Source organism: Rousettus aegyptiacus, unplaced genomic scaffold (assembly GCF_014176215.1).
Source record: "Rousettus aegyptiacus isolate mRouAeg1 unplaced genomic scaffold, mRouAeg1.p scaffold_m13_p_10, whole genome shotgun sequence".
NCBI lineage: Eukaryota > Metazoa > Chordata > Mammalia > Chiroptera > Pteropodidae > Rousettus > Rousettus aegyptiacus.
In genome coordinates, this window is record NW_023416285.1 from 36,557,214 (window position 1) to 36,573,239 (window position 16,026).

The 16,026-nt window shown below is 29.8% G+C and overlaps 1 protein-coding gene across 3 annotated transcripts in view; it reads right to left on the reverse strand.

The window, feature by feature from the left end:
* The window catches only part of GRID2 (glutamate ionotropic receptor delta type subunit 2), a 1,244,053-nt gene that overhangs the window by 468,342 nt on the left and 759,685 nt on the right, over nt 1-16,026 (reverse strand). The window lies entirely within an intron of this gene.

Consider the following 16,026-nt stretch of genomic DNA (forward strand, 5'->3'; position numbering starts at 1 on the left):
CATATTATTTCACTTGTATGTGGGATCTAAAGAGCAAAACAAATAAGCAAATGAAACAGAAACAGACTCATAGATACAGACAAGAAACTGATAGTCGCCAGATGGAAGGGGGCTGAGAGGCTGAGTGAAAAAGGTGCAAGGATTAAGAAGTAGATTGGTGGCTAGAAAACAGTCATAAGGATGTAAAGTATAGCATAGAGAATATAGTCAATAATACTGAAATAACTACGTGTGGTGTCAGGTGGGTACTATACTTATTGGAGAAATTTCTTCATAAATTATATAAATGTCTAACACTATTACTGTATACCTGAAAGTAGTATAAAATATTATTGAATATCAAAATTAAAAAAAAAAGATTTTGAAAAGTATAATTTTATTACATAATGCAGGAAAGGTAATTCATAAAATGCTATCAAAATTAAAGACAGGCTTTAACATTAAAATTATGATATGTTTTAAAATACTTTATAACACTTCTTTTTTGTAAGTGATTAATATTAACAGAATCCTTAACTAAAGATAAAAATAAGAAATATATTCTCAGTTTATTCCTCATATGTTTAAATTCCTTTTACCTATGGAAACAATTTTAATATTTGTAAAATTAGTATTCAACAATAAAAATTATTAAACTATTTCTTATAACATTTTAAAAAATTATGATCACTGGACAAATTAAATTTTTGGTTTTCATTTCTTACTGTATACTATCCTTAAACACAATGTGACAGCGCTGCTCATTAAAATATAATGAGGCTTCATAATTTATTTCCTTTAATGACCTCTAAATTATTACAATGAAGTTAGGGTGTAAGATAATCTAAACTTTTGTTAGTTTATTAATATCTCATATTTGAAGGTAATTTCCATTGTTGATATTAAGTAAATCAGGTAAATCAGATTAGAAAGCTAGGTGCTACATATTGTCATTTTCTTTGTTTCAAATCATCCAGAATAAACTTTATTTTTTCTACTTATTATTGAGTTTAATGTTAATTTTTAAAATTACTTGAAGACCTGCTACTACTGCTACATTTTTGTCTCACATTCATTTTCCCCCATCCCAATGAGCAAATTATTTTCAAATTAGTTGCTTTTATAAAGTTATATGGTAAACATGTAAGCATGGCACAATCTTCTAATATCTGAATCAGTTTAAGTTTCTATATCTATATCTATTTAAGTACAAGATCCAAAGCAGCACCAAAATTATTTGTATGTATGTCTGTTACAAAGCTATAGTATACACTGTTTACTGATATTACAGGATCTTATAGAGACCTACGATTTTTGTACTTCAATATAGGGTTACTGATATTACTGATATTACAGGATCTTATAGAGACCTACGATTTTTGTACTTCAATATAGGGTTACTGATATTACTGATATTACAGGATCTTATAGAGACCTACGATTTTTGTACTTCAATATAGGGTTACCCTTCTATGTCATGATTCACTCAAATCTTGTCTTGAAAAATTGACATAATAGCTCTAATATATTTTTATCTGACTACATTGTGACAAAAACCAAACAAGAACAAAAACAAAAAATACATGCTGACTGAAAAATTCTACTTAAGATTATAAATATCTAACTAAAATTGATTTATGGAAATATTTTATCAGAAATTTCAGCTTACCTGCATGTGTAACCATTTATTTTAATCAACATATGTTTCTGTTAAGATCAATAAGATAAAATTGAATGTCAAGTTCATAGTGAGGTAAATGTGACTGTCCTTCAAAAGGAGAAAAGGAAAACTTTAAAGAAATAAAATCATTACCTCTACTATCATAAGTAAAATTTGGAGAGTAAACAAAAAGAACAAGGCTGAAAATTAAATATTACATAAAATATTGTAGAAGAAAATTAAAAGATTAGGATAGAGTATAGTTGAAAACATTTTCATATCTTAACTATCAGGATTTTCAAGAGAAAAGCAAGAGAATTGATATAATTTTACAGGAAAATGTGAGAAATTTTTATTAGTGAGCTTTTAAACAATTTTTTTCTCTCGGAATTTAATAAACAATGAAATAACTATAAATATTTAGAGATTGGTTCCATGCTTACCATAACAGGAAAAAAAAAAAAGAAGAGACCTCACCTTTACTGCTTGTCTCTAACAGGTAATGTTTTTGAATTGTGGAAGGAAGGATTTATAACGCAGTGGGAAAAACATTGAACTAGAAATCTAAACTTGGTTTTTCTGATAAACTAAAGAAGGAAGTCATTTAACTCACGAACTTCAGGTACTCCATGTATAAGAGAGATCTTTCATCAAATGACGCTAATATTTTTCTAATTTTATGATCTCTCATAGAAATGTTTGAGATGAAACAACAACAAAAAAACAATGCACCTACTTGAAAAAATTGGGTATTTTTAAGAATGAATAAAATATTCATGCACCTATTTTTAATGTAGATGCAGTTAACAAGATTATAAGAATCAAAGTACATAGAAGAATCTATTGTATAATTAATTACCTAACACAATAGAACAGCTAGAAAAGAAATAACATCTAGGAGCCAGAAATGTTTTGTTTGCAAAAAGTTGAGGACGCTAGAATCAAAGTAAGGGGAAGATGAAATAAAAATGAATATACAATTCTCAACAAATAAAAATCACATGGGATGAGAACACAGTTCCTGAATTGTAATTATTTTGTTTGTCCCAAGAATAATTTTCCAGTTTCTAATTTTCTTTGGAAGGGAAAAATATCCATTAATATAACCCTTTCTATATGGAGACAGAAATATGACTTTTTTTTTCACAATCCTAAAAGACATTGTCTCCTATTTAATGAAAGTACACTTATTCAAATTGTATTATTGCTCCAAATGGCTACAATCAGACATTCTGAAAAGCGTGAGTCTGGGACTGAAAGATTTCTCATCTCAGTTTGGGATATAGATTCATATCACACTTGAATGAATCAAAAAAAAATTCTCAAGCAAAGCGTTTCAATACATTTCCATTTAAACCCATGAAAACCACTTTTATTCAGGTACTCCAGGGTAATAAAACTTTCCTTCACTTCTGCTTTAGAACAGCTTGAAAACATTTTCAGTAGATAAGTACTTTTCTCCTTATGAGCATCAAGTGACTTTCTCAGAGTGATGACATTCAGCTAGATGCATTCATTTTATTAATTAAACATTTCAAGGCATAACCTATATTAATATAAGATATTTTGGACTTTTTTTAGTGAGTTTCACTTCTCACTGTTGATTATTTAAAAAAATCCAGAAATGCTATTTTACTGTTATTATGGAATTTAATAACACTGATAAAATGTATTTACATAATATTTTAAAATCAAAGTTCACTGTCCATAATGTAAAAGCCCCTTATTGAACCTGAATTATTGTGATTAATAAAAGTGCTTCTAATTACTAAAAGCACACATCTATTTCCAAACATTTATTGTCCATATTGGAAAGAACTCTATACAAACTTAGTTTTCTACATAACTTCAACAGATTTGTTATTAAATTCACAGAGAATTGACTAGAAAGACATTTAAGGCCCTGTTGGAAATGCTGAAAATTTGAAGGGAAAAAAAAATAGTGCCTCAAAATAGTATTTGTAGTCTCAATCAGAAATGGAGGTAAGGAAATATCAGTAACATCTAAGTTGTATGAACATACAATTAATGATAATAATAATAATATGCATCTAAATAATAAGGATTTATTTTCTAATAAAAATATTTAAGCAACATTTTGAAAAACTGTCCATGAGGATTCTTTCAAGTATGACAAAACTTGAGATTATATATTTTATTATTTAAGTGTCTATAGAAACTGCAGACCACAGTAAGAACAAAATATAGGTTATATTTGTTAGTTTTAAAAAATCTTTCTTTATTACTTCTTCATTTGTATACTTTTTTAATGATTAGTAAACAATTGAGATTCAGCATGACTACTAATTAATCTCAGGATATAAAAGAAACAAAGCAAATATTTATATTTTAATAAGACCTCATTGATTATATGAAGTTAACTATAAATTATTTTACATTAATTATTGATTCATAAAATCTAAGTAACCTAAATTTTACAGGAACTTTTTAAAGTTAAAACAAATAAATATATAATTCTCAGAGGTTCTTTTTCAGAGTTCTTCCCTTCAAACCTTCACCAAAAGAAATATTCTGAAAATATAGTCCATACATTAAAAGTAATATTAGTTATGGTAAGAATTTTGAGGTTTATTATCATATGTAAAATTACCATAGTGTAAAATTATTTTTATTTTAATCAAATTGAAATGTTTAACAAATAAGGTTACAAATTAATTCAACATGGTATAGTCCTGCTTCAAGTAATTTTGTATTTTAGTGTCATAGATAGTATCTGGAAATAAATAACAAGAATTGTTTTGCTATTTAAAAAAATAGCACTTCAGAATGTTTTATGAATGCAAGATGGTATTGAAATTTTAGAATCATAGAATGCTTCATCTAGAGAGCAGACTCTATTTCAAATTGTAATAAAAAAAACACTTTTATTCTCAAAGTCTAAATTATCTATGTACTTCTAATAAACTTTCAGATATAATTTCCTCTAGATAAAAGGAACATTTTTAAAAATTAACTTTTCGAACTAACCTTACTTTTTTTTCTGATTATAATAGTATTATATTCATTTTGCAGAAATATGGAAAATATAAAGGAGAAACTAACAGTATCAATAGCCTATAATCTCCAGTCTTAAGATTCCCAATCAAAAGAGCTACAAAAAAAATTTTAAATATAAAACATTTAAATATAGAACTAATTTGGAGAAAATACTTTTTTTTTTCATTTTTCACAGTCAGAAATAAATTTTTATTGTGTGCAAGATCATAGAGTTGTGCACATTTTCAAAGAAAGACATAATTAAAGGGAACAAATCTAAACTTTCAGAAATATTTGCAATCAGATAAATATGGACATGTTTACATGAATAGTTGGTTTGGTTTAAAGTTTCTGTAAAAATACTGCACATTTGAATATCCTGCCCTGAAAACTAAGAGTATAAAGAGAAACATGTTGTCACAACCATATGCTAGTAGTCTCCCCGCTGTTAGGGGATGAAGATCAGTTGCCAAACAGAAAATTTCTTTCTTTAGCACAGTCAATACATTGCATTTAGCATACAAACAATTGCTTCTGTTCCATGGAAATGAAACAAATTGTGTTACTTGTTTTCATTGCAACATATCACCTTTTTGTCAAGAAGGAAAGCTTGGAGGAAGCAGTGTCTAAATTAAAAGGAGAGAAAAGGGGCAATAGTTTACACATTCAAACTCTCCCAAAGTCTCAAAAAAGGTTTCTTAATAACATAGTTTCTATTCAAAACAAATGAACAAATACCAATCCCTTCAGTTTTCAGTCATTGGGAAATGGAACAGCTTAATTGGGACTAAAGTCTTAATAGTGTCTGAAAGGCTTTAGTGTGTCAGGTGTCCTGGTCACAAAAGAAAATAAAATTACTTGGGGAAAATAGACAGGAAGGAGGCAATGCAACTAGCAGTCTCAAAAGTCATGATTGCAATTTAAATGATTCATCACTGATATGAACATAATGTTCATTAGTATAAATGAAGGGCCCCCAAACGAATGAGTTGTGAAAGTTCTATTAGCAAATTTAGTGAGATTATGTGCCCAGACTATTTAAGTTTTTTATAATCATTGCAATGTATAAAACCCAGTTCCCATTGAAGGAAAATGTATAATTTCCTGAAGGCATCAAGACAAGCCTGGGAGAATAAGAGAGATATGTAATCATATGTATTTTTTTCCTAACTTTATTTATTTATTTTAATTAGTTTCAAGTATACAGTACATGAGTCAGACATCTATATAGTTCATAAGACAATCCCCTCATTTGCTCCCTCCATCCCCTGACCCTCCACCTGGCCAACATATTAATGCTAACTGCATTCCCCATACCATGCTCCCCATCCCCATAACCATCTATCATGTGATCAAATATTTTAACAGACTACAGAGAAAGTCAAAAGTGACAGTAAGAAGATTATATGAAGTCCAATGACAAGTCCCTCGAATTATGGTTCAACTGAACCTACCATATCATGAATATCACTTTATAACAAATCAGTCTGTTGTGAATTTCCAACATTCATGGACAAATGACTTACTGTGTGACCCACGCTTGCCGCTATTTGCCCATTCATGCAAACTCTTTGAAATAAACCTTTATCTGCTATTTAAAGTTCAATCACAACAATGAGACCTTGCCAAAGAAGTACATACATGAGCAAATGTATCTCAATTCTATGTATTCTATGTATTTAGATTGCCTTAATGATTATTACTCTGGTAGTGGGCCCTAAACATTAATTACCAGTTTGTGGCTGAAACAACAAATGAGGTTGTTATGTGGATGGTAAGTACCTCCATACTGTGTAAGTGAATTTGAGCTTGACTGAAGTTTTTTGGTGGTGGTGGTGTGTGTATTTGTCAGGGGTAGGGTGAGGCAGATTCCAGTGTGTCCCAATGTGGATAATGTCAAGTAGATTAGAAAAGAAACTGAACCTTACCTTACCTAACCCAGTCAATCCTCAGCTTGTAGACTAGAGATGGATCATAGACTCTCTGGGTCTCTTTATGAGTACATACGTGTCTGTAAGCATTTCCTAAGAGTCTGTGTGCCAATAGCAGCTACTTTCCTCACAATAAGCCCTTTCATCAAAAAATGGTAAAATAATCCATATCGACTAAACAATCTGGATTTTATAGTCCTTTCAGAAAAGTTGTTGATTCCATTTTTGCCAAAACCTAACTGGAATTGTAGTCTATCAGGCATCTTTTCCCCAAGCTGTATAAGTCGGCGTCATTTCAACCACCAGAAGAGATACTTGCTATTCTCTTTAAGAGGCAGTGAATACTGCCTGCCTGAAGCAGGACTCCCTCAGAGGTCACCTCAATCCAAGCAACAGCTAGCTCTTACAGAAACCTCAGTGACTTTAAACATCACTGAATATGGCTATCATTTTATTTTCTACATAGTAATAGTAGATGAACTCCCTTTGAAGAAGAAACAATGCAGTCCATGTGATGTATTTTTCAAAAGGGCAGAGTTCTCCTACCTATCAGGGTCAATAATTTTGAGAGTCTAGCATATTGGATATTTTATAAAGTACTAGATTCAGTGTTACATGACTTTGTGGTACAAAGTATTTTTTTGATGACCGAAATAAAAATCGATGGAGCTAAATTTATTTTAATTGTATATTATATATAAAGGAGAGTAGAAGAATAAAGTGTTGTTTTCACAACATATTGTCAATTCACAGCATTTTCTAGATGTTCTTCATTATATAAACCTTCCAACATAAAAATTTATTGTTGAAACTATGACAGTATATAAAAATGGAAGCTTTTCTAATAATGGGTTTAATTACAAAGATTGGGTTAATACAGGCTATGTTGATGACTAGATCCTCTGCTATTAGTTTCTCATCAAACTGTAAATGCTCTCAAATCTTGATTAAGAGACCTGTAGAATTTTACTGTCAGAAAAGACATTAAACAAAACAAAAAGGTTAATGTTGCATGTTACTACTGAGATTGTCATGTATAATGCTCTGCCAATCACACCTTAAATGAAATTACTTTCTCCATCTTATACAGCAATTTCTTGTGAGAAGAGCAACTAGACTTTGCATTTCTTGTGTTAGCAAAATGTTGACATAGATTACTATCCATTTGTAAATCAGCATTATTTTAATCATCCTTCATTATGTAACTTACAAACATAATTTCACTTAAATCTTGAAACAATCTTTGTAGATAGGTATTATTATTATTCACATTTTTCAGATAAAGAAATTGAGACTCACTGGATTTAGTGGACCTAAAATCACACGGGCAGTAAGTGACAGTCAGAATTTCAACCCAGATGTGTCTGACAGTGAAGGCTATACACTTTTCCCCCATTACAACATATTAAATGTAGCCTTGTTGTTCGAAAATAATCTTGGACTACAAATACCAATAATTCCTAATGAGCTTGCACTTCCACTTTTCTTAGAATAATCAATCTAACTATTTTCTTGGAATAATCAATCTAATATTTCCCTATCATCTATGAATCTTTGCAAAGAAATTATACATAATCTTATTTAATGACCACTGAAATAATTGATTGAACTTTTGGTGACCAAGTGGCCAACTCTGCTAGGCATGATGATATAATGATAAAAAGGGTGTGATCATATGTTCACTTTCTAAAGTGTCAGATCAACAATTAATTTATGTACATATACTTATTATTTTCTCAGTTGAATAAAGAAAATAAAACATGGCTGCTACATTTGTATATGTGGAGAATATTACAGATCCTTATGTCAGTATGCAAATGTTTTCATCAGTTCATTCAATAAATATTTAATGAGCATCTACTATATGCCATATATTGGAGTACATAGCAAGGAACAAAAATTCTTGTCTCATGGAGTTACACTGCAATGGGGAAGACAGACAAATAAATTTAATATATGAGGATTTTATTTATAATTATAGGTATGCACACTATTTCAATTTGCAAAAAGTATCATAAGGAAACATAAAGAAGGGTAAAATGAAAAGCAAATGCTATTTTAGATATCACAGAATCAAAACAGAAGTACAACATTGAAGAATATCAGTAAAATATTTAATCATTGGCCATTTGAAGCAAGGCTGTTATTTCCTCTTTCTAATTACAAGGCAGTAAAATATTTCAGTTCATAAAAAATTGACAAATGATAATCTATATAATACCTTTTGCAAAAACAGTACATTAAATTTTCCCAATGCAAAGTTTATAGATTTTATATTTGTAAATTTAATGTTGGAGAACTTGAGTAAAAATTCTAAACCTATCCAAAAAACAATTATACCTAGGAGCTAGAATATCTCTGCTGCACCATTTTATTTCATTAGCTTACATGAGAAAATAATTTTATGAAGATACTAAGCATTACTATGCAATTAAGATGTGCTGTGAAACTAGTTTTAATCAATTTTTCCTAGCCTTATTTTCCTGATTGTGATAAAGTTAGAAGACATTATGTTTAGAGTATTAAATTTTAATGCTAGAACTCTATCTTTACAATAATAAGTGAGTGGCATTGGCAAAACCAAAGAAAGAAAACACTTTAGACCCATAAGCAAAAAAAAAAAAAAAAAAAAAAAAAAAAAAAAGCAACAAAAAAAACCCAAATGTGTAAATTTCCTCTTCTAAGAAAAAATAAAATTTGATCCTTTCAATTAAATATTTAATTTAATACTAAGTTTTTGTATCTTTTATAGTTTTAGATGATTGGATAAGATTCTATTAAATTATTTTTCTTCTTGATAATTTTGTACTGTGATGAGCAGAAGCACAAACAACCATATTTTTGGAGAAAATTTAAAGATATAGAAAACCTTGATAATTTTGAAATTTGCCTTTGAGGTTCACCTAAATTTATCTTCACAGATACACAGTGTCTAACACCTTGAACACAGAATCTGAATGAAACACCACCTTACTTCAAAGTAAAAGAACATGTAAACAATATCAAAGTAAGAAAGCTCTTATTTTGATCAGCATCAATTAAAATGAAATAATCCTTTTCTCATTCTTGCCAAACTCAGATAAATGAAACCTCCTCTCATACAACGCCAAGAGAGCCGGGACTAGTCCAAAATTTGGGACTTGGTCAATCTCACAGTCAAATCCTAAGCAGACACAACCCCACTTAATTTATGAAAGCTGACAGTATCCCTGCTAGAGGTGATAAGGCTGCAGGCATTGTATACACTTAGCCATTGGCAGCAGTATAAACACTGACGACTTGACAGTTCATCGATTGGACAGCCATTCGCTCTTTTTGAGACATGGAGATACTGGGAGTAGAACCTTAACTTTGGATATACATAGTAAATGCTGTAATTATTTGCATGTTAATGCTTTTCCTTGAGAAATATCCTTGAAGACATTATCTGTGTGTTAATGCCCAAATGAAGGAACTTTCCCCTTTATAAATGGAGCTGGCAATCCATAAACTAATCCGTAGTATTCTTAAAGTTACTTGAGAGCTAGATTTAGAGTTTTGTAAACCCAGTAATTAATTAAAATTTCAGTGTGAGAGAAAAACATCTGAGTTATAAAACAAAAAATATTTAAAAATTAAGAATGCTTACAAATTTTTAAAACAAGAATAAAAAATTTTGAATATTAACAATGCAAAATGCGTTATAAAGTAAATATTTACTGTCTCTTTTACACAACCATCTATATAATGTTAGTGCACTGCAGTGTTTCAATCTACTGCATATATAGAATATATATATATATGAATATAGAAGCATAAACAAATACAGGAGGTCTTCAATTAAACATAAGAATAGAGCAGACATAATTTGAAGTGTATGCTTCATTGTTAACTGAATGGCATAGGTAACACATTGAGGAATTTGAATTCAGAGCAGAGCGAAGCAACTACTTTGATCTTGGAACTACACTGACCTTAAAAGGCTAAATGAGGTCCAATTCTGATATTCTCACAATCTGATTTTTGACTGTTTGGACCTTATTTACCATTTGAATCATGAATTTATATGTCTCTCATCTCAAACACAACTTTCTGACTCGAAAGGTCTCTCACTTAATATACAGGCACTTTTGATTTACTAAGGGCTTGATTCTCTTGAGCCTTACTTTCTCCTTGTTGTTGAGACTCTACCTGTTTCGATTACCATACATGTCCAAGTTAGATTTCACGCTTTGTCATTTCAGCCATTCTCTTGTCAATATTCTTACCCTCACTGCCTCACTTTGCAGCTATTAAAAATAACAAAACTAAATTAAAACAACCTGATGAAATCCTAACCCTACATTAATACAAATTTATTTTATCTGCTGAATGCTGCCGGACAAAGGTAATCAACCATGTAGATTAGTACTACAATGAATATTTGATTTCTAACCTCACATGAGTCAACAGCCTTACCTGGCAATTCTCCCATGTTCCCCAATTAGCTCTCTCCTGTTTACCACAGCAGCTATTTCAAAACTTATTCAATGTCTTTAACCTCCAACCTCATAATCTCTAATGTTTTCTGCTACACATTCCCTCTTTGCAGATAATCTCATTCCCATATCTCCAAGAAAAGATAATATATTTAACAATTTCTTGACACTATACAAAAAGACTTCCTTGCCTTTACACCATTCTTTCTTTATTCCGCTCCCCATCACTGGAAAATTATGTTCTCCAGTGCCTATGATTAATTACCCCATTAACTCCAGATCCAGTCTTCTTTCTCTTGGACCTCTAAATGATCACATTTCTTTATCTTTTTTCTATTCCTCTCTACTGGCTCAGTCTGTGAGCATCAAATATACTCAGGTCTTTCGCATTCTAAAAGTTCTCCCCCTCAATTTTAAGAAGTTATTTAATAGCCACTCTCATAGCCAAACAGGATAATATGGTATTTACCCTTACTTCTACATATCACCCTCCTTTTTACTTTTCAACCTGTTTCTATTTAAACATAAGGCATTACCCCTCAACTGAGATTTCTCTTATAAATGACAATTAATTACAATATCTTTTGATACACCAGGCAGTTTTGAATGTATCACATTACTAATTCATTTAGGTTGTATTTACCTATGAGCTTAGTAACATGTAACAAATTTGTTTTTAAATAACGCAAGAATTTAAACAGGCTGATTTACTATATTGCCTCTCCTCACTAATGAAACTTGAATTTTTAAATTCAATAGACTCTCTTTAGTTTCCACTAATACTGCTTTTCTGCCATATGGCTGATCCTCTTCTAAGTCTTGAAACTTTTTTTTCTTAGCTTCTACTACTATACGAAGACTGTGATTATCATCCTTGTGAATACATATCTAATTGTTAATAGAAATAAGTGTTTTTGTAAAATAAGGAAGTATTAGAATCATAAGGCTTCAGGAAAATTAATAATAATATTATATGGGATAGTTTACACAAAATATATTGGAAGAAAGAAGAAACAGTGCAAAATGATTATACATAAACTTGGGCATAATCATTGAGAGCAAAAAGAAAAGACAGGAGAATTTTATAAGGAATTGACTAATACACAAAAACTTTTGTTTGTATTGCTATAGGTACTATCTGCAAATAAAATAATTTCTGCATGTATACCTTCATGTGTACAGAAGTCTTTATTTTCAAAATGGGAATGTTATATACTAACCCTGATTTTATAATTATGAAGTCAAAAAATGGTTTCTAATACCACCCAGCAAGTAATTAACAAAAATACCAAAGAAACACATTGCTTTCTGTCATAAAGTCATGAATATTTTTATTTTCTGAATATCCAATTACATTTACAGTAAATTTATTTTATGACTCTATGTTGTTAATTATTTTATTTCCATTGAATTCTAGATAAAGGTAGCTAATTTCTTATTACTAAATAAATAAAACTGAAAGTAGAGAATTGGGCCCAAGACTAATTTTCCCCAACAGTTTTGAAATTCTCCATGAATTAATAGTAATCTTTGATACCCTGGAGACTGCCAGACTCAGGAATTTAGCCTCGCATTACTTGCTTAGTCAGCATAAGTCCCATTTTGACTAACCAACGTTTTTGCCATCATAAACCTGCTATATCTATGCACATTTGAGTAAAATACACACTTAGATACTCTACTGAAAATGCAGGAATATAAAAACAAAGACAAATCTTAAAAATCAGTCTGAGAAAAAAGTATAGATGGCTGGTGAAAAAATGGACAGTTGGACAGCCAAGTTCTCAATTCCAACACTGAAGCCGAATTGATATAGTGCATCGATATAGTCAATGTGCAAAAAAAAAAAATGAAACTAGTAATTAAAAATTTTATGCCTAAGGAAAACATATTTAAAGAAATAAGATGAAATAAAGATGTTCAAATAAACAAAAACTGAAATCTGGCCACAAGAAAACTATCAACAAGGAAAATTTAAAAGCTCTAGTTCAGGCAGAAGAAAAGCAATTCTAGATACAAATTTAGGAAGTAAAAGAAGTAAGGAAAGTAGAAAATATGTGGGTAGATATAAATAAATATGTATTGCACAAAACAGTAGTGGTACTATTTTTTTTAATTAAAAGATAACATTAAAAACATGAAAATAATAACCTATAATTTGAGAGGTGATACACTTAGTAAATGGATTTAAAATGTTCTAAGTATATTATCTGCTAGGAAAGTAAAGATACTGATTATCTTTAGATGGATAAATTAAGTATGCATGCTATAAATTCTAGAGGAATTATTAAATAAATAGAAACAGAATATATAACTTGTAAATTAGTAGAAGAGAGAAGACAATAGTAAAAAAATAAAAGAAGCCAAAAAGGAGAGAAAAGGAACTTAGAATAGGCAATGCAAATAGCATGTACAAAACAGTAGAATGTATAAGGTGGTAGACAAATGTATTAATAAATGCATTTCACATAGGTAATCAAGTTGGCATCAAATAATCAATTACATACCTTTATAAGAATTATGTGTGTGAACAAAAGGATATAGAAAAGCTTCAAGTAAAAGACAGTAAAAAGAAATACCATCCATCCAAATAGTAACAGAAAGGAAGTCGTTTTAGTTCCATTAAGAGCAGACAAGATATTTATTAAGAAAGAAAGCATTATTAGAAACCTTTATAAAAATAATTTAAAAGTGTTCTTTACCAAGAAAACTATTCAGAAATGAAAATAAGTTTAGATCTCAAAATATTTTGGATATTTAAAACAATAAGATATTATTAGCAATTTTATGCCAATACATATAGAAAAAACCTTTAAAGATCATAAAATAAAACTTCTTGAGTTGACAAGAATTAGAAAATTGGACTTTTATTTTTTATTTATCATAATCAAATAAGATCAATATTTTATTTTTTAAAAATCACCACAAAGAAAATTCTAGGCTAAGCTGCTTCAATAGGGTGATCTACAAAACATTCAAAGAAGAAATTCTTTCAATTTTATATAACTCATAGAGAATAAAAAAAGAAAACATTTGCACTGTATTTTATGAGGTCAACATAACCCTGGTATCAATATCCAACAGGAATTTTAAAATAAACAAAACAACAAAACAAAACAAAAACAGAACCAAAATTGAGGTCTCTTGCTCTTAGTTCAGTTTACTATTTCCTACTCTGTCTTGCCTTTTTCAAAAGTCACCCAGAGTTTGCCTTGAGACTTTCTGGTTGATGGAAATATGTTATAACTTGATCTGAGTTGTAGTCGCATTGGGGAATACAATTACCAAAAGCCTTTGTAGACTTAAAATTTGTGCATTTTATTGCATTAAAATTAAATCTCACTAAAAACAAATAAGCAAGATACTATATTGAAGATTAAAATTGTATTCTCTTTCCCCCCTTGTATTAAAAAAAAACTTTTTTCCAGGTAGGCAAAATGCTTCAGTTAACAGGTAGAATTATAAAGCCTTTGGAGCATAATCGAATATAATATCTTTATGACTCTGGGAGTAAGAAATGATTTCTTGAATAAGACTAAATACCAATAATCATAAGGAAGAAAGTTCAAAGTTCTACTAGATTTAAAAGTACTATGAATAACATGAAAATAAAATATACAAAAAGGACACTATTTACAATGTAATTAAATAAAAAATACTAATATTTGAAATATATACATAACTCCTAGAATCAATTATAAAAACAAAAGACAACTCAATAGAAAATACCCAAAAGACTCAAATGGTAAATTAACTCAAAAATAAATCTGAAGACAGCAGAACAACATAGTAAAAGACACTAGACCCTTTTATAAAAAGGGACATGAAAACTTAAACCATTATGGTATATCACTATATAACCAATAACTTAATAAAAATTTACGTCTGACAAAATACAAGATTTGATGAAAACATAGGGCAATAAGAACTCACTGCCCTGCTCATGGTATGAAAATAGCTTTAAGGTTACCTAGTAAAGTTCAAGGTATCTTTTCTTATATTGCAGTAATTCTACTCCTGTATACAAAACATACAGATATATGCACAAAAATAAAAGTATATGTTCTAGATATATGTCTAAGAATATTCATAACAGCTTTGTTTATATTCTAAAAATGGAAACAGACCACAATAGATTGTACAATTAATATAATAGAAGACAAAACAGCCAAATAAATAAATAAATTACTACTACATGTAACAAGAACGAATAATACACACAGAATATTGAACAAAGAAGCAAAAAAAAAAAGAGAATATATGCTATATTGAGACGACATAAAATATTGGTAAAACTTGATTATATTATTTGAGTGCACATACAGGTGATAAAGTTATATTTAAAACTGAAAAGAGATGACTATCGTAAAATTCAGACTTGATAGCTGTACTTCTCAGAAGGAAAGTCAGGGATATATAATCAGGGAGAAGTCTATGGGGGTGTTCAGAATGCTTGCTATGTTCTATTTCTTGATCGTGGTAGTGGCTATTGCCTTCAAAATAATTCACTAAACTATCTTTGAGTTTTCTGAAGTTTTCCATGTTTTTGCTATGCTTCATTATAAAACAATAATTAAAAAGACATTAAGATAGTTTTAACTCCTCTGTCGTAAGTTTACTGAGTAGTTTGTACTGTTGATTAAAGTAACTCCTAACTTTGTGTTGTCTGTTTCTCTGCATCCTACACCTCAACACTGGGAAGAAACACCTACTGAAGAACTTCTTACTCTTGATGCAGCAACTTTATATAGTTAGAAATATATAGTTATGAACTCTGTATGTACATTCAATTACCTTAGGTTTTTACCTGCCAAAAATATATGAAAATGGCAAATTCAAACTATAGGAAAGCCATTTCTCCGGGGGGTTTTATATTTCTCCTTGAGAAAGTTACTGTCGCAGTATTTCCTGAAACATCCTTTATTGCACTCCGCTTCTTCTTACATGCAATCTGTAGTATATAACAAGAGCTCATTTCCTGCAAAAACCATTTTCTACTTAT